The sequence below is a fragment of the Cervus canadensis genome, chromosome 9 (assembly GCF_019320065.1).
Source record: "Cervus canadensis isolate Bull #8, Minnesota chromosome 9, ASM1932006v1, whole genome shotgun sequence".
NCBI classification, from domain to species: Eukaryota; Metazoa; Chordata; class Mammalia; order Artiodactyla; family Cervidae; genus Cervus; species Cervus canadensis.
The window spans coordinates 63,314,240-63,342,103 of record NC_057394.1 but is presented as its reverse complement, the minus strand read 5'-3'; the positions used below and the strand labels follow the sequence as shown (position 1 = coordinate 63,342,103).

At 43.1% G+C, this 27,864-nt stretch overlaps 1 long non-coding RNA gene across 2 annotated transcripts in view; it reads right to left on the bottom strand.

Annotated features, from left to right (window-relative positions):
• Positions 1–11,279: 11,279 nt before the first annotated feature.
• The window catches only part of LOC122447455, a 27,389-nt gene continuing 10,804 nt past the window's right edge, over positions 11,280–27,864 (bottom strand). Inside the window, exons 1-4 of one of the 2 annotated variants that reach the window (XR_006271241.1) lie at positions 20,638–21,752; positions 15,759–15,852; positions 13,264–13,391; positions 11,280–12,114 (exon numbers count right to left, since the gene is read on the bottom strand). This is a non-coding gene — a long non-coding RNA (uncharacterized LOC122447455). Of the gene's footprint in view, positions 12,115–13,263; positions 13,392–15,758; positions 15,853–20,637; positions 21,753–27,864 lie in introns of those variants that run through there. The other variant, XR_006271240.1, reaches the window with a different exon arrangement.

The window sequence follows — 27,864 nt, the reverse complement described above, 5'->3', positions numbered from 1 at the left end:
GGGTTCTTGTCCCTAAGGTGCTTGTGCTCATTTATTTAGGGCCGGCCACAGAAAGCATCACAGACGGACTGGCTTACATGACAGGGATCGATTGTCTCACCGTTCTGGAAGCCAGAAGTCTATGCTCAATCATGCTGGCGGGGTTGGTTTCTTCTGAAACTGTGAGAGAGACGGTTCCATGCCTCTCTCCTAGCTTCTGGTGGCTTCTGTTCATCTTTGACATTCCTTGGCTTGTGGCAGGATAGCAATAATCTTTTTAAAAATGCTTTTGTTTGTTTTGACTGCGCTGGGTCTTCATTGCTATACAAGCTTTTCTCTAGTTGCAGTGAGCAGGGGCTACTCTCTAGTGGCGGTGCGTGGGCTTCTTCTTGCGATGGCTTCTCTTGTGCGACACAAGATCTCGGGCAGTCTGGCTCCAGCAGTAGTGGCTCCCGGGCTCTAGGGCACAGGCTCAGTAGTTGTGGCTCATGGGCTTAGTTGCTCCATGCCATGTGGGATCTTCCCAGACCAGATTGAACCCATGTCTCCTACACTGGCAGGCGGATTTTTTTACCACTGAGCCACCAGGGAAGCCCAGGATAACTAGGGTCTTCACGTGGCATCCTTCCCGCATGTGTGTCTGGGTCTAAATTCTCTCCCCAACACACACATTTTTTAATAAAGATACTAGTTGTATTGGATTTGAGGTCCACTCTAACTCCAGGATTGTTACTGAAGGTGGGGTCCCGCTGCTCACCTCTCAGAAGCCAATAAAAATGCAAGGTTGGTGGAAAGGAAAGTTTGCTTTATTTTGGGCGTCAGCAACCAGGGAGGAGGCTGGATTCCTGCCCAAAGGCTGACTCCCCCCACTGACAGCCAGTGGGTAAGAGCCTTTATAGATGGAGGAAGAGGGTTACATGCAGAAACACTACTGTCAGCTCTGACCATCATCTTGAAATTAGTCATTGGTGGCCTGATCAACGTCATCTTGGTTGTTTTAAGTACAGTTAGTCTTTAGTTCCAGGGTCGGTATGTTCCCATTTCTTTGAGGTCAGTTCTTAGAATTGTGGCTCCTTATGTCATAACTATGGTCCGGTCATCAGGTAGTTAACTTTTTCCACCTCGTGGGGGTTTCAATATCTATAATACGGCTCAAAGGATGTGGCTTAGAACCTTATCTAGAGCCCTTGAAGGGAAACTAAAGGTCTTTGACTTTGCCTAGTGACTAAGCTACCATTTAGTCTTGTGGGACTGTTTTTCTTTGTTTCTGCAGTTCCTTACTTCTCTCGTTAAACTTATTCTTTGGCTAAAGTTTTTCCACAGACAGAAGGCAGGTCGAGGACATGGGGAGCAAGGATCATAGGGGCCGGCTCTGTTTCAGTATGACTTCATCTTCATTAATTTCATCTGCAACAACCTTATTTCCAAGTAAGGTCATATTTAGAGGGACTGGGGACTAGGACTTCACCATGTGGACTTGGTTGGGGGATGCAGTTTAACCCATAAGAGTTGGGGTTTTAAATTTAATGTATTTATTTTTAATTGGAGGATCATTGCTTTACAATAGTGTGTTGGTTTCTGCCATACATCAATGTAAATCAGATAGGTAAACACATGTCCCCTCCTTCCAGTTGGGTTTTTTAACTTGTTAAAGCCCCAAGAAAGAAGTACACAAAGAAGTAATCAATAATCGGTCATGAGTAATAGTTCCAGGTGACACTAGATGTCAGAGTGCATGAGTGTTTTCTCTGGTGGATAATGAGTGCTAGCCCTTCAGAAGCCTAAGAAAATCCCCTTTGGTGTGGATGACCAGGGAATGTTTCATACCATGATGGGATTTTAACTGGCTGTGAAAAAATGATGTATCCCTGAGGTAAGTAGAGACAAGAAGGAGGAGGGGGTGTGTTTTTGTGTAGGGATCTTGTCCCTGTTGTCAAGGAGCTTACAGTCTAGCTTAGGAAGCACAGATCAAACTTGTAAGAAGTTAACTATCAAGGCAAAAGTTTAAAACATGACCTTCACCAACACACATGTGAGCAGTCATGCAATACAGCAAGCCGCAATGGCCGCGTGAGTGAGAAAGTGAGCTCCATCACTTTCAGGAATGTTCATGGGTGTATGGCGATGTGGGTTGTTTTTTATTGTTGTTTTTTTTTTAAGAACGGGCTTTGGATAGAAGAAGAGCAGGTAAAGGGGTTCCCAGGAAGAGAAGGGGCTGTACACCAAGGTCATAAAGCCTGAGACCTAACTAAAAGCCATCAGATGGTGGCAGTTGGGTGGGAAAATCACATTCTTATACTGGAATGCTCCAGGGTAAGAGTGGAAAAGGTGGGAGAAGCCCCAGCAGAATTGAAGCTGCTTCTTTGAATTTGTATTTCAACATGTAAATTCACCCTATCGGTCTCCCTTTATTAATTTTTTGAGTATGTATTTATTTATTTGGCTGTGTCAGGCCTTACCTGAGGCACACGGGATCTTTCGCTGCATGCGAAGGCTCAGTAGTTGTGGCTCTCAGGCTTAGCTGCTCCTCAGCATGTGGGATCCTAGTTCCCCGACCAGGGATTGAACCCAAGTCCCCTGCCTTGGAAAGCAGACTCTTAACCACTGGACCACCAGGAAGTCCCTGGTGGATCTTTTCAGAATCCTGTACCAAAGCCCTTGCCTAGGAAGGCATTTACCAAAGTATACGGTCAAAATCTGTGATTCGTCAGTCTTGCAGGTGTTCCTCCACTTAGAAAAAAAGTTATGGGTTTAATAAATTAGGAGGTAATGAATAATTAACATTAATATTTCAGTCAGGTCCTCAGGTATGGGTGGGAAACAGACGACACACGCAAAATTAAGGCAGGTTTAGTAAACGACTGAGCAGTGTTTGAGGAAGCCATAAAGGAGAGGTGAGTGGTCCAGGGCTGGTACCAGTAGGAAGTCATTAACTATCCTGGTGGACTTTCCTGGTGGCCCAGTGGTTAAGAATCTGCTGTCCAATGCAGGGGACACAGGTTCGACCCCTAGCCCGGGAACTAAGATCCCACGTGCCTCAGGGCAACTAAGCCAGCACACCATCACTGCTGAGCCTGAATTCTCTGGAGCCCACACCACAGCTAGAGAGAAGCCCGTGCGACAAAGAGCCTGTGCGCCGCAATGAAGATCTCACGTGTGGCAACTGAGACCGAAGTAGCCAAATAAGTATTTTAAAAATAAATATAAAATAAAAACTATCCATAGGCTTGAAGAGAGGGAGAGACGAAGGTTACTGTACCAGGAAAGGGACATTGGACAGGACCTGTGTCCGTGAATTGAGGAATACAGCAGCCCATGGTCAACAGGCAGAGAACAGGGGACAAAGACTCCCACCTCACTCTCCTGCCTCCCCACCTTCCTGGCCAATCCCAGCTAAGGCCAAAGGCAAGGGAGTTGACCGATGGAGAAAGTCAAGTCTTCCTCCCAGGGCACACAGAAGGGTGGGGACAATACCTGAGGCAGGGAGGGACAAGCAGGGGCAAATGGGAGGTTTCCTGCACAGTTACTTTGCAAGAGGACTTCTTTGAATACTTAATATGTTAATGTGTTAATGACCCTACAAAGGAGGTTTTGGAAGGCAATATTCCTAAACTAGCTTTATCACAAAACTCCATTTTTGAAGGCTTCCTAGGACCAGTGATCAAAGGAAACCAAATTGGGAGGCTTTGATCGGTGGGATGAAATCCAAACCTCTTCTGTCAGTCAACTTTCTTTCAAATGAAAGTGTCAGAAATCAATCTCAAGCTAAATGAAAGGAGAAATTTTGGCTTTCACATAATTTGTGAGTCAGAGAGAGGCTTTTGATTTAGGCAAGAATGGATGCAGGAGTTCTCAGGATGGTGAGACCTCTGTCTGTCCCTTCAGCATTCCACTCTGTCCATCACAGATAAGCTTTATTCTGCATGCTGGCTCTCACCATGAGGTGGGCAGTACCCCTACTGACTGCCCCCCACCATATCCTCCCAGCTCAGCAATTCCAGTGAAGTAGGGACTTCTTTCCCCAAGTTCATATCCCAATCCCATGATGATTCTAAGTGCTTCTGCCTAAGATAGAGCATCCACTAAACAACATCATATTATTCACTGAGGTCCTTTGATTGACACTGCTCAGCCCTTGGGAGGTGGGGAGGGTACTGACCCTATTTTCACAGACTCACCAGACATATTTCCCCAGAGTTTAAGGAAGAAATAAGATAGAAGGTCATAAAAAAGCATGAAAATTTACTACCATCTAAAACTATAGCTACCATGATCTATCATATTTCTCTACTGGGTATTCATGGTTTCCCCCAAATTTGGCCTAAAACAGTAAGTTCCAATACCCACTGTTCTCCTATATAACCTCCCTGATTCAGTCAGACTGATTTACTTACTGTTTTTTGAAGAAGAATTGAAGTCGCTCAGTTGTGTCCAACTCTTTGCGACCCCTACCAGGCTCCTCCATCCATGGGATTTTCCAGGCAAGGATACTGGAGTGGGTTGCCATGTCCTTCTCCAGGGGACCTTCCCGACCCAGGGATCGAACCTGGGTCTCCTGCACTGCAGGGAGACTCTTTACCATCTGAGCCACCAAGGAAGAACACACCATAAATTCCCATTGTTCCTCAGCCCTTTCGATTTGAATCCTGCTTCATGGGAATCAAGTCTCATGGCTGCAATGAAATGTGTCCACAGTGTCCCAATTTCCTTATTCCAAGCTGTAGATTTTGTTTTCCACCCTCGTAACTCCTACTGCATTAAAATGTCTGCACCATCCATTTGATCTTCACGACCCACTGCCCTTTCTTGTCTGTGTGTGTATGTGTATATCCCTTATCCCTGTAAACATAACTAAGTTGTAAACAACTTGAGTTCCATGACATCATTGCCATATCTTCATATACTTTGTATCTACCTTGCCTAGCACACTATAGATGTTAATCAAATGTATTTTGTTCGCTATTTCAGAGGTTCAAGGTTAGCATCCCACCTCTTCTTGCTTGCTTGCATTTTCATCAATCCTTCACGTCCTCTATGCTAACATGTACAGTGGAGTTGAAAAATGCTATTACCTTAGTCAGGTCCCAAGGTTCTTGTCAAGTGGGTCAACAATGTTGATATGGTGGAAAAGAATAGCCCATTAATTCATTTATTCATTCATTTACTCACTCATTTGACACTTAATTGAGAACCTTCTATGAACAACACACTGTGTTAGGTATTGTGGAGCACATGAAGATAAAAAAATAGATTGTGCCTTGAGGGTATTCAAAAAAATGTGGGGAATATAAAATAAGAATAAAATTTCTAAAAGACAAGGTAGACTATTGCATGTCAAAACATTTTACCAGTCCTTGTGGAAGGGAATTTGAGAACATCTAACAATACCCTTACCCCCTGACCCAGCAATGCCAGTTCTAGGAATCCACCCTAAAAATGGACTTCCATCTATATGAAACAACATATGTACAATGTTTTTCAATGTGGCAATTCCGAGGTAGAGAAATTAGGAAACAACATAACAATCCATCCTTAGAAGACTGGTAGAATAGATTATCGACCAGAGGAAGATTAAGACTGAGGAAGATCATTACAGGTTGAGTGAAGTGATTTCCAATATAATATTAAGAGAAAAAATGAGGCAAGGGACAAAAGTATATATGTGCTCGCTTTTGTTTATAAAAGGAAGTAAGATTTTAAATATGTTTTTCCCATGATGAAACACAGAAGGAATGAAGTAGAAATTAATTAAAATGACTACTAATAATGTCGCTCTCCCTCTTTTTTTGAAAGAGATTCCTAATTTGCCTTGTCCACTGAAAGGGGCTAAAAACAATGACTTCCTGGTAGAAATGAGCAAATCTAACACTCGGATTTTTTTTCTAATTACCACTCTTCAATAAAAAGAACCAGGGTTTCTGGAGAAATGGCTCATTTCAAGTCGGTACAATAGAAGTTTAAGGTAAACATGGAACATCTAGTAGTTTCATTAAGCAAAGAAATACTCAAACTCTAATGGGGTTAAGGTCAAAATGCCATAGGAATGAACTTCAGGGTTTCCTGAATACATTCATTAAGCACAGAACACACAAATAAAGTGTAAAAAAGCAAATGGAATATAACATTTTGAATAAGAGGGTGAGACGAATTGAGAGAGTAGCATTGACATATACACACCGTGTTCTTTTAAATAGTATATTGTTATTTTCAAATAGACTCATTAACGGTTGATTTTGCCCTCTATACATTAAGAAATAGCAACTTCTATCCATGTGTGAGTTGTTACTTCCAATTTCAGCACTTTATCATGTTGAATATTTATTGAGTTCTACAATAAATCATGAAGTTTGTAAATACTGTCACAAGAAAACAAATTGATAAACTCATGTTATCACAGAGATTCCTGGAGCGTTCTGCTATGTGGAGAACTCATTTCATCAGTCACTCAGGAATGTTATATATAAGATTTACAGCCCTTGAAAATGGAGCTTTAGAGGTTTTCATATGTGACTGAAGTGTCCATCCATTATAGCTGTTACTCAGTAAGTGCACAGATGGTGCTGTTGGCTGAGTGGTAAGGTGAGTGGGGACCAAAGGCACTTTCCTGGTGTCTGCAGAGGTCAATGTGTGCTTGTGAACAGAGCAGGAGAAGAGAATGCAGCCAAATTTGAGGTCTGACCCTTCCATCAGCATGGATCCTGTTCAACAGAGGAGTTTGGCAATACACTGTCTTCAAGGTTTTAGACTGATCAGTGCCCCTATGAGAACACGAGCTGCGTGGTGACCATGGCCACTGTAACTGAGCCCGCCCATTAGGTAAAGCGCTCTATGTTCTCTTGTAGCAGAGGTGGCCCATCCACCAGGGCTCTTCTAGATCTTTCCCACAGAAATGTGGGCTTTCATCTTTGTGCATCTGTTTCCTCCCTGGGAAATGTAGGACAGCACTTGCAGGAGGAAATCATAGCTTCTCTTTTTTCTGCTTCACTTTTAAAAAAAGTTGGGGGTGGGGGAGCAGAGTATCAGTTCAGTTCAGTTTAGTCGGTCAGTTGTGTCCGACTCTTTGCCACCCCATGGACTGCAGCACGCCAGGCTTCCCTGTCCATCATCAGCAACCAGACCGTACTCAAACTCGTGTCCATTGAGTCGGTGATGCCATCCAACTATCTCATCCGCTGTCGTCGCCTTCTCCTGCCTTCAGTCTTGCCCAGCATCAGGGTCTTTTCCACTGAGTCAGTTTTTTGCATCAGGTGGCCAAAGTATTGGAGTTTCAGCTTTAGCATCAGTCCTTCCAATGAATATTCAGGACTGATTTCCTTTAGGATTGACTGGTTGGATCTCCTTGCAGTCCAAGGGACTCTCAAGAGTCTTATCTAACACCACAGTTCAAAAGCATCAATTCTTCAGTGCTTAGCTTTCTTTATAGTCCAAGTCTCACATCCATACATGACCACTGGAAAAACCATAGCCTTGACTAGATGGACCTTTGTTGGCAAAGTAATGTCTCTGCTTTTTAATATGCTATCTAGGTTGGTCATAGCTTTTCTTCCAAGGAGTGGGGGGTTGGGAGGGATTATAGTTGCTTTAAAATGTTGTGTTAGTTTCTGCAATACAATGAAGTGATTCAGTTATATGTATACATATATCCCTTCCCTCTTGAGCCTCCTCCCAACCCACCTCCCCATCCTACCTCTCTAAAATTGTCACAGAGCGCTGAGCCAAGCTCCCTGCGCTATACAGCAGGTTCCCACTAGTGCTCTATTTTACACACGGGAGTGTATGTGTATCGGAGAAGGCAGTGGCACCCCCACTCCAGTCCTCTTGCCTGGAAACTCCCATGGACGGAGGAGCCTGGTGGGCTGCAGTCCATGGGGTCGCTAAGAGTCGGGCACGACTAAGCGACTTCACTTTCACTTTTCTCTTTCATGCATTGGAGAAGGACATGGCAACCCACTCCAGTGTTCTTGCCTGGAGAATCCCAGGGACGGGGGAGCCTGGTGGGCTGCTGTCTATGGGGTCGCACAGAGTCAGACATGACTGAAGTGACTTAGCAGCAGCAGCAGCAGTATATATATGTCAATCTTAATCTCCCAATTCATCCCGCCCACACCTACCTTCTCTATGTCCAAATGTCTGTTCTATATGTCTGTGTCTCTATACCTGCCTGGCAAAAAGGTTCATCAGTATCATTTTTCTAGGTTCCATATATATGCATTAATAGACGATATCTGTCTTTCTCTCTCTGACTTACTTCACTCTGTATGACAGACTCTAGGTCCATTCACATCTCGATGAACAGATGTAGTACACATATACAGAGGAGTATAAAATGGAATCAAATTCAGTCATCTGTAGAGATCTGCTTCATTTCTTTTTTTTTTTTTCATTTATTTTTATTAGTTGGAGGCTATGCTTCACTTCTTAACCCATCACTCTCTTTAATAAGATACACACTCCTCTTTCTTTCAGATTGTTATCGAACAGTGCACAAATCTAATCTTTAAAGTTTAGCTTATTTAAAGTCCCTGGGGAATACTTAGGATTTGAAGAAAGCAAGAGGCAAATCCTGGAAAAACATGAATAATTACAATATTATTGACTTATTCTGTAAACTTGCATCTTATTTCACTTAACATGAGGTTGGAGTGAACAGCTGTCTTTTTCATTTATTTTTCAAAAGCAGAGACTAGTTCATTCTTTTCCAGGACAGCAAGTTGTTGATCAGGAGATGACAGTCACCCTGACAAGTGAGCTGAGTTTTCTTCCTGTTGCCCTCTGTTGCCAGGATATCTCCTTTGGGTTTGGGGCAACCATCCCCAGCTTCCTTGTCTTTCCCCTCTTCCTACATGACACAGTGACTGAACAACCTCCAAGGGGGAATTTGGGAGGAGTTGAGTGTTTAAATGGGGCTTTGTACTCATAATTCATATCCGTTAGCCTTACACAGATGATGGATGGCACTAAATATATCCAATTTTTGAGGCTTGATATTTGCTAACTGTAACTATAGCCAAGGCCCTTTGGCTCTCACTGAAGGGGAAACTTAAGCTATTAACTGAGATTAAGTGACTCATTTTGAGGTCAAACAGTAAATCTGGGATAGACCGGGAATTAGAACCACAGCTCCAAAGAGCTACAAAACCAAAGACTTTAAGAGGCGGGGAAAAGGATACAATTTAGGAAGATGACCCTTTCTCCTCTGGCTACAGCGACAGACAACCTCAGCTCTGGATTATTCGCAGGGATTAACAATTCTTTTCTAACCTCAATAACGAATTTGAGTGTTCATTCACACATCTTTTTGTGAGACAGTTCTGTGCCCTGCTCTAGAAGAAAACCGAAACAGATTGAAATGGTTCGCCGACCCCCTCCCACTCTGCTGTCTGTGGTGTGTGGATGTAGTTCAGTTTATTTCAGCAAGAATTTATTCAGCACACACTGTGTGCCAAGCGTGGTGTTCATCCTCTAAATGAATATTGGGGAACTGAAACAAGACCCACTTCCCACAGGAACTCAGAGTCTAGTGGTCTATTCACTTACTGCCTTAAATGATTATTTGTACCCTTGTCTTTCTGACCAGCAAAATTACAAGAAGAACACAAGTTAGACTTTAACTGAAAAGTATCAAGAACACACAGTGTTCTTGAAGACACACTGGTTATTTTTCATTCAACCAGATGAAGCAGCAAATGCCAGCACAGTGACATCGGCGGCTGCCCTTCAGTTGTAGACTTGGAAAGCAGATCCTAAATCCTCCAGTGAAATGTTTTGGCAGGCATTTTCATCCAGATATTATTAACAACAAAACAAAAACAATCCACGCATCAATTCTGTGTCCCAGGGAGGTCCCTGATGGGAATGCTAGTAACTGCAGCTTCAAATGTTTCTGCCCCACAAAATCTCATTTCCCAATCAGTCATAATCTTTTAAGTAGCTTTTCTGTTTGAGGATAAATAAAGCATATGCATGTCCTTGTCCAGCCACTTGCATTTTTCAGTAGTGTGACATTTTGGGGGGTTATGACTGACCCATGACTTAACGACATAAGGATAGTCTCAACAGTGAAAGGCTGTTTGGCAAAAACATCACACAAGTACACAGCCCATCAGAGATAAAAAAAGGCATGGTAAGTGCTGTCCATTCATTCAACAAATAATGAGTACTCCGCTAGATCTACATCTTAGACTGATGACTCCATTTCTTTGAGCCTCAGTTTTTCTCATCTGTGAAATGGTAATAACGATATCTACCTCAAAGGATGATGGTGGGGATTCAGGACAGCAACCAAATGAAAGTTCACAGCCCAGGGCCCACCCAGGGGAGGTGCTCAGTAAATTCGGATTTCCTTCACTGCTAGGGGAGAAGAGGAAAATGTGTGTTTTCTTCAAGTTGCCTACTTCACCTCTGCACTCTTCATCTTTAATAGCTGCAACCTTGGAGTCTTCGTAAGAGACAAAACAGATAGAGGGCATTGCTTGGGATACCACTCCTCGATGTATCCTCATCCTTACTTCAGTGGTCTCAAGGGTATCACCATCCTTTCTGTTGATTAACTCAACCTTCTGTGAGTTAACCCCAAAATCACTCAGCCCATTCCTTGACAGTTCCTAAAGACATCTTGCTATCCAAAACTTTCTCTTCCTGTCCTCGGGCACTTTACTTTCTGCATATAAACAAACTTGACTTTCTTCTTGGTCTCTTGAGCCCCCTCTGTCCATGGGTCTCTCTTGCTTTGACGTCAAAGCCAAGCCAAGGTTGGAAGATGGCTTCCTCTATTCACTTTCTCAACCACCATTCACTACTCAAGCCCTCCTCCTGTGACTTCTGTCTTCCCCACACCACGGAGACTGGTCTTATCAAAGTCATCAGTCATTTCCAAGCCTACTGAGTATTTTTTCATCTTTTTTTAATGGTTCCTTTAAAAAAATATGTATCTCTGGCTGCACGCAGGCTTTCTCTAGTTGCGACAAGACGGGGGCTCCTCTCCAGTTGTAGTATGAGCCCTTCTCATTGCAGTGGCTTCTCAAGTCGTGGAACACAGGCTTAGCTGCCCCGTGGCACGTGGAATCTTCCCGGACCGCATCCTCTGCACTGGCAGGTAGATTCCTAACGAATGGACCACCAGGGAAGTCCAGTATTTTTTTTTCACTTTATTCTTCATGGCTCTTTATGACTTTTAAAACTGTTTTCCTTCTTGAAACTGCTGCTCCCCCGGCTTTGTGGTACGAGATTCTAGTCTTCCTCTTCTTTTCCTGGATGCTACTGGCTGCTCGAGGGGCTCCTCATCCATTATGCCTGATGATAATAACCAGTTTTGGGTTTTTTTTTTTAACTTTTATTGGAGGGTAGTTGATTTACAATGTTGTGTTAGTTTCAGGTATACATCATAGTGATTAAGTTATATATATTTCCATTTTTATTCAGATTCTATTCCAATATAGGGTAACAACTTTTACAGAGACCTCAATATATGAAGGTAGTTTTCTAACTACTTTCACAACAAACCTTTAACAAGTATGAATATCCCCCCTCTCCTTTTACACACAAGGAAAGAGGAGCTTAGAAGGGCTAAGCAATCTGCCTAGAGGGTCATGCTAATAATAAGTGGGCACTGTTTTTGTTCTTGTTTAGTCACTGAGTCATGTCCTATTCTTTGCGACCCCATGGCCTGTAGCCTGCTAGGCTCCTCTGTCCACGGATTTCCCAGGTGAGAATACTGGAGTGGGCTGCCATTTCCTAGCCTTATTCAAACCCAGGCAGCCTAGCCCCAGAGCCCCTCTTATCACTACCTGAAGGTTTGTATTCTCCGTAACCCTTACCTTCATTTTAACATTTCAATGATTTTTTTTACCCCTCATTCTGTAGGTTCTCCAAGATATGTCTAATTCACTCCCATTCTTTTAATAATTACTTACCTATATATTGGAGAAGGAAGTGGCAACCCACTCCAGTATTCTTGCCTGGAGAATTCCACGACAGAGGAGCCTAGCAAGCTGTGTATGGGGTCATAAAGAGTCGGACATGACTGAATCGACTTAGCATGCACATATATTGATGACTCCTAGGTTGCTGCAGGATCTCCAAGAAGCACACACTCAGATGGAATTAGATGTGCAATAAATCTGTTGGAAGAAATGCCTGTAAGGGATAAAGGAGAGAGGGAGAGTCCTGGGCCTTTGTGCTGATGGACTGAAGTCCATTGAAATGAAAGAACAAGAAGGAAAGAGGTTGGGTAGGAAGAGCCTCAGCTCCCAATACAGCCCCAAGGAAGCCTGTGTTAGAGAAGCCTGCAGGCCATGGCCAGGCTTGGTCACTGGTGGCTGGGAGCAGCCCCAGGAGAGTGGTGGGTGTGAACACTGTCCCGCCTGAAGGTGAAGGGGCGGAGGACAGTCCGCCAGCCTAGGTTCCCATTCTCTTGATGGGAAATCTGAGCAGTACAGATTTCCAGATCATTGCCAAGCCCCAGTCCCCAATTTCTGTCCTATTCTTGTTTCTTTTTGTTTTTATTTTATTTTTGGCTGCACCATGCAGCATGTGGGATCTTAGTTCCCAGACCAGGGATCAAACCTGTGACCCCTGCATGGAAAGTGTGGAGTCTTAACCTCTGGACTGCCAGAGAAGTCCCCTAACCTGTCTTTGAACTCCAGTCTTATCCCCACCTGCTTGTCTTCTGTGTCCATCCTTCCCCCTACGGAACCACAAACTGAGCATATCCAACACTGAACTCCTTTGAGGGCCTCATCCTTTTCATAGTCTCTACACCCCCTTCTTCAGTGTGGTCCTACCATCCATTAATCATCCAAGTCACCCCCTTCCTTTCCCTCACGTCTCCATGTACAACCAGTAACCAAGTTCTGTGCATTTTAGGTCCGAAATTTCTGTTAAGTTGGTGGGTCAGTTACTGCTGCCTTTGTTTAGACCTTCAACCCTCTCTGTTATAAGAACTTTATGTCTCCCTGGTCTCATTGCCACCATCTTCCCATGACGCTGCCAACAGAGCAAGCTGCCTCCACGGGGAAAGGAGAGGGTGGGACGAATCGAGAGAGTAGCATGGAAACAAAAACATGACCATGTGTAAAGTATGTAGCCATGAGAATGTGCCGTGTGATGCAGGGAGCTCCATGCAGTGCTCTGTGACAACCTAGAGGGGTGTGATGGGGTGGGAGATGGGAAGGGGGTTCATGAGGCAGGGGACCTGTGGCTGATTCATGCTGATGTATGGCAGAAACCAGCACAACACTGCAAAGCAGTTTTCCTCCAATAAAAAATTAAAAGAGAAAAACTGACCTCATGACCTGATCATCTCCACGTGACATAGTGCAGTTTAAAGCTGAGCTCTGAGTGCTACAAGAGTTCAGACAGGTGAAGATGGGCCTCTGTCGGAAACGCAAGGAAGCCTTTCTAGACGAAGTCACCTGAAAAAAAAAAATCACAGAGTAGATGACCAGTCCCTGGTTTTGTTTTTTTTGGTATTTATTTATTTAGCTGTGTCAGGGCTTAGCTGTGGTGCCCAGGGCTTAGTTGTGCACGTGTGCAGGCTTAGTTGCCCCGGGGCATGTGGGATATTTCTTCCCTGACCAGGGATTGAACCCACGTCCTCCATACTGCAAGGCGGATTCTCAACCACTCGACCACCAAGGAAGTCCTCACCAGTCCCTGTTTAACTAGATAATTATTCACTCAGTCATGGCTGCTCATGGCCAAGAAGAGTTTAGTGGGAAAGAAGTTTCAAGCTGCTATGAAAACAGTGACTTGTTGAAGACAAAGAAGGAACTCTTCATCTTCCCTGAAATATGAGGATCTTAAGGTCTGGGATTTCTGTCTTTCAAGTACAGTTGACATTGACACGTATCTGTTGGCTGGCCTTCAAGTTCAGCCACGGCCTTTGCCCTGGTGCCCCCTGACCTCGCCTCACACCTCCCATCTCCTTTTAACTTGAGAGGCAGAGGCATTCTCACTTCTCTTCAGGGAGGGATTGTTTCTTGTCTCTTCAAAGAGAAACTTGAGAAGGCCAACAGTGTGGGCCTCTCCTGCAGGTACAGTGAATTCTAGATGAGTCTGAGAAACAGCAGAGTCGATTTCAGTTTTCAAGGATATCAAAGAACTTTAGGAAAGCACCCAAATTTGGGGTATTTTGAGTTCAATTTCTGGACATGTCAATAGAGATGACTACAAAATGCTGTGAAGGACAGTAGATATTTTGCTCAGTAAACTGACTTGTGAAAGTTTAATCAGCTAATTTATCCTTCCCCCACCTCAGCCCATCCAGGATGTAGAAACGAACACTTTCCTTCTTTCAAAAAGAAATTTACTCCGCATGCTCTGTGAGACAATGTAAGAGAAACTATAGTAGATCAGATAAACTGATCCACAAGAAGATGCTGTCAGCTACAAATGATACCAAATATCAACCTTTTAATTGTGATACCTAAACATGATTTCCCTAGAAGATATCATTTTACTTATTTTTAAAAATTATTTATTTATATATTTGGCTGAAATATATATATTATATATATTTGGCTAAAATATATTTATATATTTAGTTGTGCATGTGAACTCTTAGCTGCAGCATGTGGGATCCAGTTCCCCCGAGCAGGAACCAAACCCAGGCTCCCTGCATTGGGAGTGGGGAGTCTTAGCCACTGGACAACCAGGGAAGTCCCCAAGGATGTCATTTTAGTAACAGTTTTATACTTGCTTTGTATGAATGTTTACTTTCTAAAGGAAATGACCCCATTGCCATCCTTTTGCCTGTAGGAGAGGAGGCATAGTAGGAGAAAGACAACTTAAGGAAAAGGTTGTGAAAATGGATTCAATGGTTTGGGCAGATGATTGATTGCCTCTGCAGAGGCAGCCCTGAGGGCTACAAAAGCCCTTCCTCAATTTAAGACTTTCCCCGTTTCCCTCCTGATTGTTGAAATCTGATCTTTGTTTCATGGTCATACATCAGTAGCTTGACAACTTTAATTTGTTGATTGTAATTTCCCTCCTGTATTCAAAACTAGAGAAGCAGGTAAAAGCTCTATGCCAGGGTCGCCTCTTTTTGCCGGGCTTCGTCTTCGCGTGTTAAGGTGGAAAGAACAAGAGCTGGGAAAGGATCCCCAGAGAGCTCAGACCACAGAGAGGAGAGGAGACGCAACTGCCTCCTTTGGGGGCCACTCCTCATCCTTTGGGGTACTGGGTTAACCCTAGTACAAAAGGGCACTTTCCCAGTTAAACCAAACTCTCGGTTTTCTATTGGATTGGCCGAAAAGTTCATCTGGGCTTTTCCATAAGACGTTACAGGAACACCTGAACAGAGTTTTCTGTCAATTTAACATGATCCTGGGTGTCAAGATCAGTTGTGAAATGTGTGTCACAAACATATTACTAATAATAAAGTGGTAGAGTTTTCTTAGTAGCAATGGATACTATTGTTCAAGAAATATGAGTGGATTAAGGGTTATCCTTTAAAAAATGTCTTCCTCACTGAGGTCCATTCTAACGCATTTTCCTGGGGGAGAAGCTGAGGGAGGGAGTTACTAATGAGTTACTAATGAGTCACAGGGATCACTCTACAGAAGCCCCAGTGGTTCGTGCCCAAGGACCTCCTTTGCGTTGGGCGCCATGACTAGATGAGGTTGAGAAATACTGGTCCCAGAACCATCTCTCAGAAAGACCTCTGGGCCTCTAAGTTGGTGCATGACTGTGCTTGCATGTAAATCTTTCTCCCCTCTTCCTTCTCACCGTACAGTTCAACCCCAGGTACTAACACAGCACAGTGTTTGGTTGGCTCTTACACGTCACATGGGCTTCCTCTGAAACCTTCCGTCGAGTTGTCGTGGACCAAGATGCTGCCTCCAACTTGTCCAGCTCTGCCATCACAGCATGCATCTACGGAGGAATGGGTAAACAGACTCCATCACCCACCCATCCTTTAAAAATCCACCAGCCTTGGGTACATGGCACACCAAGAAAATTGGCCGTGTTTTTCTTTTTTTCAAGTCATCGGCATTTAAAGCCCACCTCTGCCGTTTAATTTCTGTGTGACCTTGGAAACTTTCTTAACCTCTCCAAGGCTCAGTTTTTCTCACCTGGAAAACGGGAATACAGTAGGGTTGTTGTAAGTATTAAGTTGAGATGATGCTATTTGGAGGAAAAACTTCCTCTTCCAACTTGAGTTCAGCTTGTCAGGAGAAAACACAAAGCTTACTTACATCCAGGGGAGGTTTTAAATGAAATGACTCCCAGAGCAGGGAGAGATAGAGGTGTATATACGAACTACATGGGAGAGGGAGGGAAGAGAAAGAGGTTCTGTGGAAGAACAAAGGGAAAGCCTGACAGTTTCAGATAAAGTTTGTTAAGCAGTTACTCATCCCAGTGATAATGATTAGACTCCTTTCCGGCTGTAAGTCTCCTGGACAGGGAATTGATGACAGCTGGATTTTTCAAGAGTGCTGGCTAAGTCACCAGAAGAAACTTAGGGAAGGTTACTTTCTGTGGCTGCCATTTGTTCAGGTGTTTTTAGCTTAGAATAATCTTTACGCTATTGAGGTGCATGTTGGATTCCTTCATTGAAAGACACAGGGTGCTATCTAGGTGTTGTAAAGGAGAGGTGAATCTTTCAGAGTTCAGAGCCATTAACCAAAAGGAACATCATCACCCTTGGGGGTCAATGGCTCGCTTCTGGGCACTGAGGAGGAGGTACCATAGAAATCCTAACTGCGAAGGCAGCAATGAAAAGAAGTGTTCTGCTTCTCTCAGGGGGAGAAAGAAGTCCCCATTTTCCACCCCTAGAACACAAACACAGACGACGGGTTCCTGCCCCCACATGGGAAGAGCCTCTTCTTTGATCCTCAGCACAAGAGAACTCAAGCGGAATAAAAATCATTTTCCTTCTGGAGTTTTTGCTCCTGGCATCCTTTGTTGTTGTTCAGTCGCTCGGTCGTATCCAACTCTTTGCCACTCCATGGACTGCAGCTCTCCAGGCCTCCCTGTCCTTCATCTCCGGGAGCTTGCTTAAACTCATGTCCATGGAGTCAGTGATGCCATCCAACCATCTCGCCCTCTGTCATCCCTTCTCCTCCTGCCTTCGAGCTTTCCCAGCATCAGGCTCTTTTCTGATAATTCGGCTCTTTGCATCAGGGGGCCAAAGTACTGGAGCTTCAGTTTCAGCATCAGTTCTTCCAATGAACACCCAGGACTAATCTCCTTTAGGATGGACTGGTTGGATCTCCTTACAGTCCAAGGGACTCTCAAGAGTCTTCTCCAACTCCACAGTTCAAAAGCATCAGTTCCTTGGCGCTCAGCCTTCTTTATGGTCCAACTCTCACATTCATACATGACTACTGGAAGAACCATAGATTTGACTAGATGGACCTTTGTTGGCAAAGTAACATCTCTGTTTTTTAATATGCTGTCTAGGTTTGTCACAGCTTTTCTTCCAAGGAACGTCTTTTAATTTCATGGCTGTAGTCACCAACCACAGTGATTTTGGAGGCCAAGAAAATAAAGTCTGTCACTGTTTCCATTGCTTCCCCATCTATTTGTCATGAAGTGATGGAACTGGATGCCATGATCTTAGTTTTTTGAATGTTGAGTTTTAAGCCGGCAATTTCACTCTCCTCTTTCACCTTCATCAAGAGGCTCTTTAGTTCCTCTTTGCTTTCTGTCATAAGGGTGGCATCATCTGCATATCTGAGGTTGTTGATATTTCTCCTGGCAATCTTGATTCCAGCTTGTGCTTCATTCAGCCTGGCGTTTTGCATGATGTATTCTGCATATATGTTAAATAAGCAGGGTGACAATATACAGCTTTGACATACTCCTTTCCCAATTGAGGGCTTCCCTTGTGGCTCAGCTGGTTAAAAAAGTCTGCCTACAATGTGGGAGACCTGGGTTCAATCCCTGGGTTGGGAAGATCCTCTGGAGAAGGGAAAGGCTACCCACTCCAATATTCTGGCCTGGAGAATTCCATGGATTGTACAGTCCATGGGTCACAAAGAGTCAGACACAACTGAGTGACTTTCACTCACTCTCACTCACTCACTTTCCCAGTTTTGAAGCTGGTGTCTGGGAGATGGTCAAAATGAGGCAAGGGATGTGAGAGAGGGCTTACAGAGTCAAGGCAGAAAATTACAATCACTTAATGAGGACCAGGGGCTTCCCTGGTGGCTCAGATGATAGAGAATCTGCCTGCAATTGAGGAGATACAGGTTCAATCCCTGGGTAGGGAAGATCCCCTGGAGGAGGGAATGGCAACCTACTCCAGTATTCCTGCCTGGAGAATCCCCATGGACAGAGGAGCCTGACGGGCTACAGTCCATGGGGTCACAAAGAGTCAGACACCACTGAGTGACTAAACAACAGCAGTGAGGAACAGATGAAAATCTACATCCAGGTGTGTGTATTTTTAAGTCCAAGGACACAGGCTGTGTCAAAGTAAATAGCTTTGTATAAAGGTGTGATTTAGTCTCAAGGTATTTTAGGCCCTGATAAGAAAAATCTTTAAAAATAAGAGATAAATCTCTACTTGGCTTGTTAGAGAAAAGAATAGTGGAATACTTCATATTGCATAGATTTTTATGATTTTTAATTCCATTTTTTTGGGGGGGGTATCTAATTCCATTCTACTTGTGGTACATGTAACTCTAGGAGTGAAAACTCTTTAGAAAATTTTATGTAATACATAATTGCATTGAAGATGGCTATACCAAAAGAGACTGACTCCCAGTGAGAAATATTCTTTAATTTTACTATTAATTTTATTAAGGATTTATTAATTGCATGTAGTACAAAGGAGACTGCTCCAAGCCTATGAATGTTATTCTTATATAATTGTGCAAATTATACAAATGATTTATGCAAAATAATTCAAAATGGCTAAATTTGAAAGTTTAATTTGGCATATATGACCAATATTTTCTTCAGTAAGGTATATTCTCCCCTCCCCCAGGCCAAGTGGTAATTAAATAAGAAATAAGGGGAGTAAGGTACATTGGAGGTTAGAAAATGAAGTTTAGTTTTCATTTTATTTATTTATTTACTAATTTTTTTAAATTTTTGGCCATGCCCTGTGGCATGTGGGATCTTACTGCCCCAGCCAGGGCACCCAGAGCAGCCCAAAATAAAAATAAATAAAACAAATAAGAAATAAACAAATACATAACATTTTTTTTAAATCTGAATTTTCAAAATTATTGAAAACCATAATCTGTTTTCTATATCCATTCATTGGGTCATTCAGTGACTGTTCCATTACGTTTCACTATGGTCTTGTGGTGAAGGACACAATGAAACAGAATATCCAGCAGTGACTTCATTCTTCAGCATTTGGCAAGAACTTTACACACACTACTTGAGGCCCACAAGAGTTCGCTGAAATGAGTACTATCATTCCCATTTACCAATGACAAACCTTAGGCTCAAAATGATTGCCCAAATATCTATAACCTGACTCCAAGTCCAGGGTTCTTTCCACCAAAACATGAACTGTATCTTACCCTTGTACCTTGCCTTTAGATTTCAAGTCTGGAAGAGGAGGTATCCATACATTTAAAAGGAAAAAAACAAACAAGACTTAGACAGCAATGCAATACAAGGATTTGGAAAATATTACTGGATAGTAACTGCTTAAATGCCTAATGTGCAAGGCAAAAAGCAAGGATCACTCAGGAGAAACGTATCACTCTTGATGGAGAAAGCAGAGTGTATGTTTATTACAAGTGGAAAATAATCTTTACCACACAAGGACTAACAGCCTGTATGTGGAATCTGATGTAATCATATAAAAACTATTGTTAACTTCAAACAAGCAAAAAATGCATAAATCAAATCCATGTTTCTTATCAGATCTGTGGTACCTACTTTTGGCACCTGTAAATAATTCTAAGTGTGAAAAGCTTTGATAAACCAACTTCATTTGAAAAGCAAAAATGTATAGTTGGTGAGACTATCAGAAGAAAAAGATTTAGAGTAATCTCAATTTGCCCCAATATCAACTGAAGTGAAGGAAATGGGTTAACAACAGATACTTATCTTTACTAAACCACAGAATTCATGATATGTACTCAGGCCCTTTAAAACTCTCTGCTTCAGTAGTCAGTATCCACTAGATGTGACTATTTGATATTTAATTCATTATAAATTAAATTTAAATTTAAAATTCAGTTTCTCAGTTGCAGTAACCACCTCTGACATACTCAATAGCCATATATGGTGACTGGCTGCCATATTGGACAGTGCAAACATAGGATATGTTCATCTTTGCAGAGAGGTCTGCTGAACACGGCTGCTCTAGACTCTGGCAAAGGATAGATTTCAATGAGGATGTAAAATTATTTTTTAAAAGAAAAAAGGGGAAAATAAGGAGTAATTATTATACTTTTGCCTTGTTTTATATAGTGGTAGCATTAGAGATGTTGTATTCATTCATTTTTGAACAAATATTTGCACTTTGTTAGGCATTGTGTAATTGTACCATTTCAGTTCTGCTAGGGATTAGCAGTTGTTTCTCCCAGAACCTAGCACCTAGAGTTGGGCAGGAAAATAGTCCTACTCGATAATCATTTATTGCTGGAACAGTGCAGACCTTCAAACTCCTTCCTTTGTTCTTGTACAGGTCAGGAGTGAGACGAGCAACTCCAGTGCTGAAGATAAGGCAAATTCTTAATTACCTACCCAGTATCTCTTCCCTTCTTCCTTGTGCACAGAATTCCAGTTTTATTCCAGTCATGTCCCCAGTCAGGGTGATGGATCAAGACTTTTTTTGTGGAGGTTGTGCACTGCACAAAGGTGTCAGGCCAAAAAGTTGAGTGATGGCTGAAAAATAAGTCTTTTTTAAAGTTTACATAAATGTTTTATTAGCCTACTGGCTGTCCTGCCTGAGGCGGTCAGTCTTTCAATTTTTTCAGTCTATCAGCTCTCTTGCTGATATTTTATTGCATATTCAGTGTACAGTGCTACCTTCATCCCATTTTCATTCCCCCCCCCCCATCTTTGATGCCTTAAAATACTCATTGTGCCTAATCCAAGTCTTGGGTCACTTTTCCCCCTCTTCCTCTTTTAATAGACTCTTCTTTCCTGTCTCTCAACAGAAATAACTTATTTTCCTCATTATATACAATAACTGCCTATTGAAAAAATTAAACTCTATATAAAAGTATAAAGGAGAAAGCAAAATACCTGAAATCTCATTTCTGGGATAACATTAACATTTTGGTGACTTTTTTTCATGTTTGTATATACAAGGGATTTTCTGGATCATTTTGTCTGCTTCCTCCAGTCTTTTCCCCACATGATAAATTAAGAACCATCTCATTAGAGCCCACTACAAATTTAGTTGTCAGACTTTGCCTGGAGGCTTACACTGCTTGGCAATGTTTTAAAATCTGTCGCATTTCCTTTCTACTACATTGGGTTAATGGACATCTTCCCAGTTCTCCTCAAGCTCTACCCACTTGGCCACAAAGAGTGAGTCCCTCCTCAACTCCCCTTCACTTCAGCAGACTTCTGTCATGGCCCATGCGTCAAAAAAAAAAAAAAAAAAAAGATGAAGAGGGGCAAAGAGAAAGGCGGTAAGTCATGGTTACTTTGGGATGGACAGTTGGCACGCTTGGGAAACAGAAGCTGGGAAGGCAAAACGTAACAGACCAGGAAGGCATGTTCACCAGGAAAGGCCAAGTCCAGATGCAAGAGCCAAAAAGCAAGATTGCAGTGGAAGCCAAAGAAGAGCCGTAGAGATTAGTCACCTGAGTGTGGCTCCTGTTTTTGTTTTTAATTATTTATTTTTGGCTGCGCCGGGTCTTCATTGTTGCAAATGGGCTTTCTCTAGTTGTGGCGAGTGGGGGCTACTCTCTAGGTGCGGTGCACAAGCTTCTCATTGCAGTGGCTTCTCTTGTTACAGAGCACAGGCTCCAGGAGCACAGGCTTAGTTGTTCTTTGGCACGTGGGATCTTCCCAGACCGAGGATCAAACCCAGGTCTCCTGTGTCGGCAGCCAGATGACTCCTGTTAACAGGGCGTTATGACAACCAACTCCAGGTGCTAAAGTAGCTTGAGGTGTCATGTGGCTCCTGACAGGTTGGAGTTCTGGCCCCCAAAGAACCAACCCCTCATGCACCCTTGGCCATTTGGTCCACTCACTCCACTTGCCCGACTGTGAACCTTGGAAGCAGCTTGTGCCCGCATGAAGGTTAAGCCAGTGCCAGTTTATGTACGATGGCTTGTCTACGGAACTTCTCTTCCAGGCCGGAGTTGACCAGGGTCCTGCTCTGTCCTGGTGAGTTGTTCCCTTGAAGCATTCTTCCTGATATTCCTAAAACCCTTGCCAAGCTCTGGCGAAAGATATTACGTGTATTACCAGAAGCCATGTTCTAAGATGGGAACACATCCTATGTTTTGATGCTGTTGTGTAGAAAAGAGAGGGGAATAAAGCCTTTCAGTGTCCTGGCAAGATTGAAAGGCTGCTGGGATGGATATAGAGGGGAGAGTTGGGGAGAGGATCTGAGGTTCTAGCAGCTTCTTATGTGGACTTTAAAGCAACTGACTCGTTTTTCAGCTGCATGTTCATTGTCAAAGCCCAAGGTGCTGTGATTCCAGTTCCTAGGCATTTCAGAGATATTATGGCATGTCAGGTCACTTCTAGACTTCCTTCACTGCTGGTGTCAGGTGCAGTTTTCATGAATTTCCTGAGTCAGTTATGGCTCATCCACCGGCTTAACGGTTTTCAAAATGTTGATGTTTATCTTTGTGGACATATGCCTATCTTTTAAGTTTATTTATTTTTAAACTTTTACTGTCAGTTTTGGGGTTGGGGAAAGTGATTGAAGTAAAATGCCCTTAACTCATCATCTTAAACCAGAAGTTAGTATGAGAGTTTGCCAAGGAGAGCAATATTGTAAAAACATTATTTTAAGGAAGCTCAGATCGTCTGTAAAATGCAGGACAAAATAGATGGGCAGAAACTTAAGTCATGGAGTTAGGAGGGCCCCACAAAAATCCCAAAGGGAGAAAGTTGAAGGTCTAAAATGTGGTTGTGGCAAGGAGAATGAAAAGAAAGAGCAAAACCTTTGAAAAGAGAGAAAGGAATTTGTTGACCAACTGACTACAAGAAATAAAGATGAGTCCATGTACTTGGGAGAGGATGACTGAAAGAATCATGTAATTTATGAGAAGGAATAAGGAAGAAGAAGCATGGAAGAAGTCTGAGGGGCAGTTTCTGGCTTCTGTTTTTATAATAGTCTAAGTGTTCCGACCGTGCAGAAGCGTGGCCGTGAGGAGCTATCCCTCGCCCAAGGTCAGGGGTAGCAACCGAGAGCACCAGGCTGAGACAGCGCAGGAGCCACAGCCGAGAGGAGCTACCCCACCCGGGAGGTCAGAGGCCCCGCCCGAGAGGAGCTACCCCACCTCCAAGGAGCAGCTGCTGCACGGGCGGAGGAGGGCCGAAAGGGAGGGGCGGCCGTGAGGAGACACCCCTCCTCCAAGATAAGGAGCAGCGGCTGCGCTTTGCTGGAGCAGCCTAAAAAGATACCCCACGTCCAAGGTAAGAGAAACCCAAGTAAGACGGTAGGTGTTGTGAGAGGGCATCAGAGGGCAGACACACTGAAACCATAATCACAGAAAACTAGCCAATCTGATCACAGGACCAACCACAGTCTTGTCTAACTCAATGTAACTAAGCCATTACGTGTGGGGCCACCCAAGACGGCGGGTCATGGTGGAGAGGTCTGACAGAATGTGGTCCACTGGAGAAGGGAATGGCAAACCACTTCAGTATTCTTGCCTTGAGAACCCCATGAACAGTATGAGAAGGCAAAATGATAGGATACTGAAAGAGGAACTCCCCAGGTCGGTAGGTGCCCAATATGCTACTGGAGATCAGTGGAGAAATAACTCCAGAAAGAATGAAGGGATGGAGCCAAAGCAAAAACAATAGCCAGTTGTGGATGGGACTGGTGATAGAAGAAAGGTCTGATGCTGTAAAGAGCAATATTGCATAGGAACCTGGAATGTTAGGTCCATGAATCAAGGCAAATTGGAAGTGGTCAAACAGGAGATGGCAAGAGTGAATGTTGACATTCTAGGAATCAGCGAACTAAAATGGACTGGAATGGGTGAATTTAACTCAGATGACCTTTATATCTACTACTGTGGGCAGGAATCCCTTAGAAGAAATGGAGTAGCCATCATAGTCAACAAAAGAGTCCAAAATGCAGTACTTGGATGCAATCTCAAAAATGACAGAATGATCTCTGTTCGTTTCCAAGGCAAACCCTTCAATATCACGGTAATCCAAGCCTAGGCCCCAACTAGTAACGCTGAAGAAGCTGAAGTTGAATGGTTCTATGAAGACCTACAAGACCTTTTAGAACTAACACCCAAAAAAGATGTCCTTTTCATTATAGAGGACGGGAATGCAAAGGTAGGAAGTCAAGAAACACCTGGAGTAACAGGCAAATTTGGCCTTGGAGTATGGAATGAAGAAGGGCAAAGGCTAATGGAGTTTTGCCAAGAGAACACACTGGTCATAGCAAACACCCTCTTCCAACAACACAACAGAAGACTCTACACATGGACATCACCAGATGGTCAACACCGAAATCAGATTGATTATATTCTTTGCAGCCAAAGATGGAGAAGCTCTATACAGTCAGCAAAAACAAGACCGGGAGCTGACTGTGGCTCAGATCATGAACTCCTTATTGCCAAATTCAGACTTAAACTGAAGAAAGTGGGGATAACCACTAGACCATTCAGGTATGACCTAAATCAAATCCCTTATACAGTGGAAGTGAGAAATAGATTTAAGGGACTAGATCTGATAGACAGAGAGCCTGATGAACTATGAATGGAGGTTCATGACATTGTATAGGAGACAGGGATCAAGACCATCCCCATGGAAAAGAAATGCAAAAAGGCAAAATGGTTGTCTGAGGAGGCCTTACAAATAGCTGTGAAAAGAAGAGGAGCTAAAAGCAAAGGAGAAAAGGAAAAATATTCCCATTTGAATACAGAGTTCCAAAGAATAGCCAGGAGAGATAAGAAAGCCTTCCTCAGTGATCAATGCAAAGAAATAGAGGAAAACTACAGAATGGGAAAGACTAGAGATCTCTTCAAGAAAATTAGAGATACCAAGGGAACATTTCATGCAAAAATGGGCTCAATAAAGGACAGAAATGGTATGGACCTAACAGAAGCAGAAGATATTAAGAAGAGGTGGCAAGAATACACAGAAGAACTATACAAAAAAGATCTTCATGACCCAGATAATCACAATGGTGTGATCACTCATCTAGAGCCAGACATCCTGGAATGTGAAGTCAAGTGAGCCTTAGAAAGCATCACTACGAACAAAGCTAGTGGATGTGATGGAATTCCAGTTGAGCTATTTCAAATCCTGAAAGATAATGCTGTGAAAGTGCTGCACTCAATATGCCAGCAAATTTAGAAAACTCAGCAGTGGCCACAGGACTGGAAAAGGTCATTTTTCATTCTAATCCCTAAGAAAGGCAATCCCAAAGAATGCTCAAACTACCACACAATTGCACTCATCTCACACGCTAGTAAAGTAATGCTCAAAATTCTCCAAGCGAGGCTTCAGCAATACGTGAACTGAGAACTTCCAGATGTTCAAGCTGGTTTTAGAAAATGCAGAGGAACCAGAGATCAAATTGCCAATATCTGCTGGATCGTTGAAAAAGCAAGAGACTTCCAGAAAAACATCTATTTCTGCTTTATTGACTACGCCAAAGACTTCAACTGTGTGGATTACAATAAACTGTGGAAAATTCTGAAGGAGATGGGAATACCAGACCACCTGACCTGCCTCTTGAGAAACCTGTATGTAGGTCAGGAAGCAACAGTTAGAACTGGACATGGAACAACAGACTGGTTCCAAACAGGAAAAGGAGTACGTCAAGGCTGTATATTGTCACCCTCCTTATTTAACTTATATGCAGAGTACATCATGAGAAATGCTGGGCTGGGGGAAGCACAAGCTGGAATCAAGATTGCCAGGAGAAATATCAACAACCTCAGATATGCAGATGACACCACCCTTATGGCAGAAAGTGAAGAGGAACTAAAAAGCCTCTTGATGAAAGTGAAAGAGGAGAGTGAAAAAGTTGGCTTAAAGCTTAACATTCAGAAAACTAAGATCATGGCATCTGGTCCCATCACCTCATGGGAAATAGATGGGGAGATAGTGGAAACAGTGTCAGACTTAATTTTTTTGGACTCCAAAATCACTGCAGATGGTGACTGCAGCCATGAAATTAGACGCTTACTCCTTGGAAGGAAAGTTATGACCAACCTAGAGAGAATATTAAAAAGCAGAGACATTACTTTGCCAACAAAGGTCCATGGTTTTTCCAGTGGTCATGTATGGATGTGAGAGTTGGACTGTGAAGAAAGCTGAGCGCTGAAAAATTGATGCTTTTGAACTATGGTGTTGGAGAAGACTCTTGAGAGTCCCTTGGACTGCAAGGAGATCCAACTAGTCTATCCTAAAGGAGATCAGTCCTGGGTGTTCATTGGAAGGACAGATGCAGAAGCTGAAACCCCAATACTTTGGCCACCTCATGCGAAGAGTTGACTCATTGGAAAAGACCCTGATGGTGGGAGGGATTGGGGCCAGGAGGAGAAGGGGACGACAGAGGATGAGATGGCTGGATGGCATCACCGACTCGATGGCCATAAATTTGAGTAAACTCTGGGAGTTTGTGATGGACAGGGAGGCCTGGCATGCTGTTATTCATGGGGTCACAAAGAGTCGGACACAACTGAGTGACTGAACTGAACTGAAGTGTTGAGAGTGAGGAGAAAATGTGTTTTCTCAGAGCAACTAAAATGTAACAGAAATTCTGCCAAAAATCATCAAACTTGTTAAATTAATTAGTTAATTTATTTGGTGCTGTGCTGGGTCTTTGTTCCTGTGTGCAGGGTTTCTCTAGTTGTGGCCAGAGGAGGCTACTCTCTAGAAGTTGTGGCACATGGACTTAGTTGTCCGGAATCTTCCCAGATCAGGGATCAAACCTGTACTGCCTGAATTAGCATTCAAATTCTTAACCACTGGACCACCAGGAAAGTCCTTAAATTATAGATTGTTTAAAGATATTTCGAATAGATATTCAAGAACTTCTAAATGTAACATTGGAAGCGAATGACCTCAGATGTTCAGGAGGTGATGTACTCTCTCTCTCCATTGGAAGGTCACATCTTTTTAGGAAAAGGGTTTTATTTTCTGGAGGGAGTAAATCAGAGGGGTTCTGATTTAGGAGTTACTAGGCATAGTTTCCCTGGGGAAGGAAATGGCAACCCACTCCAGTATTCTTGCCTGGAGAATCCCATGGAGACTGGCAGGCTACAGTCTATGGGGTCTCAAGAGTCGGACACGAGTGAGCGACTAAGCACACACAGGCATAGTTTAAGTTTGGAGGTACTACAAAGTTATTTTAGGGGAATAAGAAAAATTCTGCAGCCTTCTTATCCCACTGGTAGCCAGGCTATCTTTTTTTTTTTTTTCCATTTGTTATTATTAGTTGGAGGCTAAATACTTTACAATATTGTAGTGGTTTTTGTCATACATTGACATGAATCAGCCATGGATTTACATGTATTCCCCATCCCGATCCCCCCTCCCACCTCCCTCTCTACCCGATCCCTCTGGGTCTTTCCAGTGCACCAGGCCCGAGCACTTGTCTCATGCATCCAACCTGGGCTGGTGATCTGTTTCACCATAGATAGTATACATGTTTTCGATGCTGTTCTCTCGAACATCCCACCCTCGCCTTCTCCCACGGAGTCCAAAATTTGTTCTGTACTTCTGTGTCTCTTTTTCTGTTTTGTGTATAGGGTTATCATTACCATCTTTCTAAATTCCATATATATGTGTTAGTATGCTGTAATG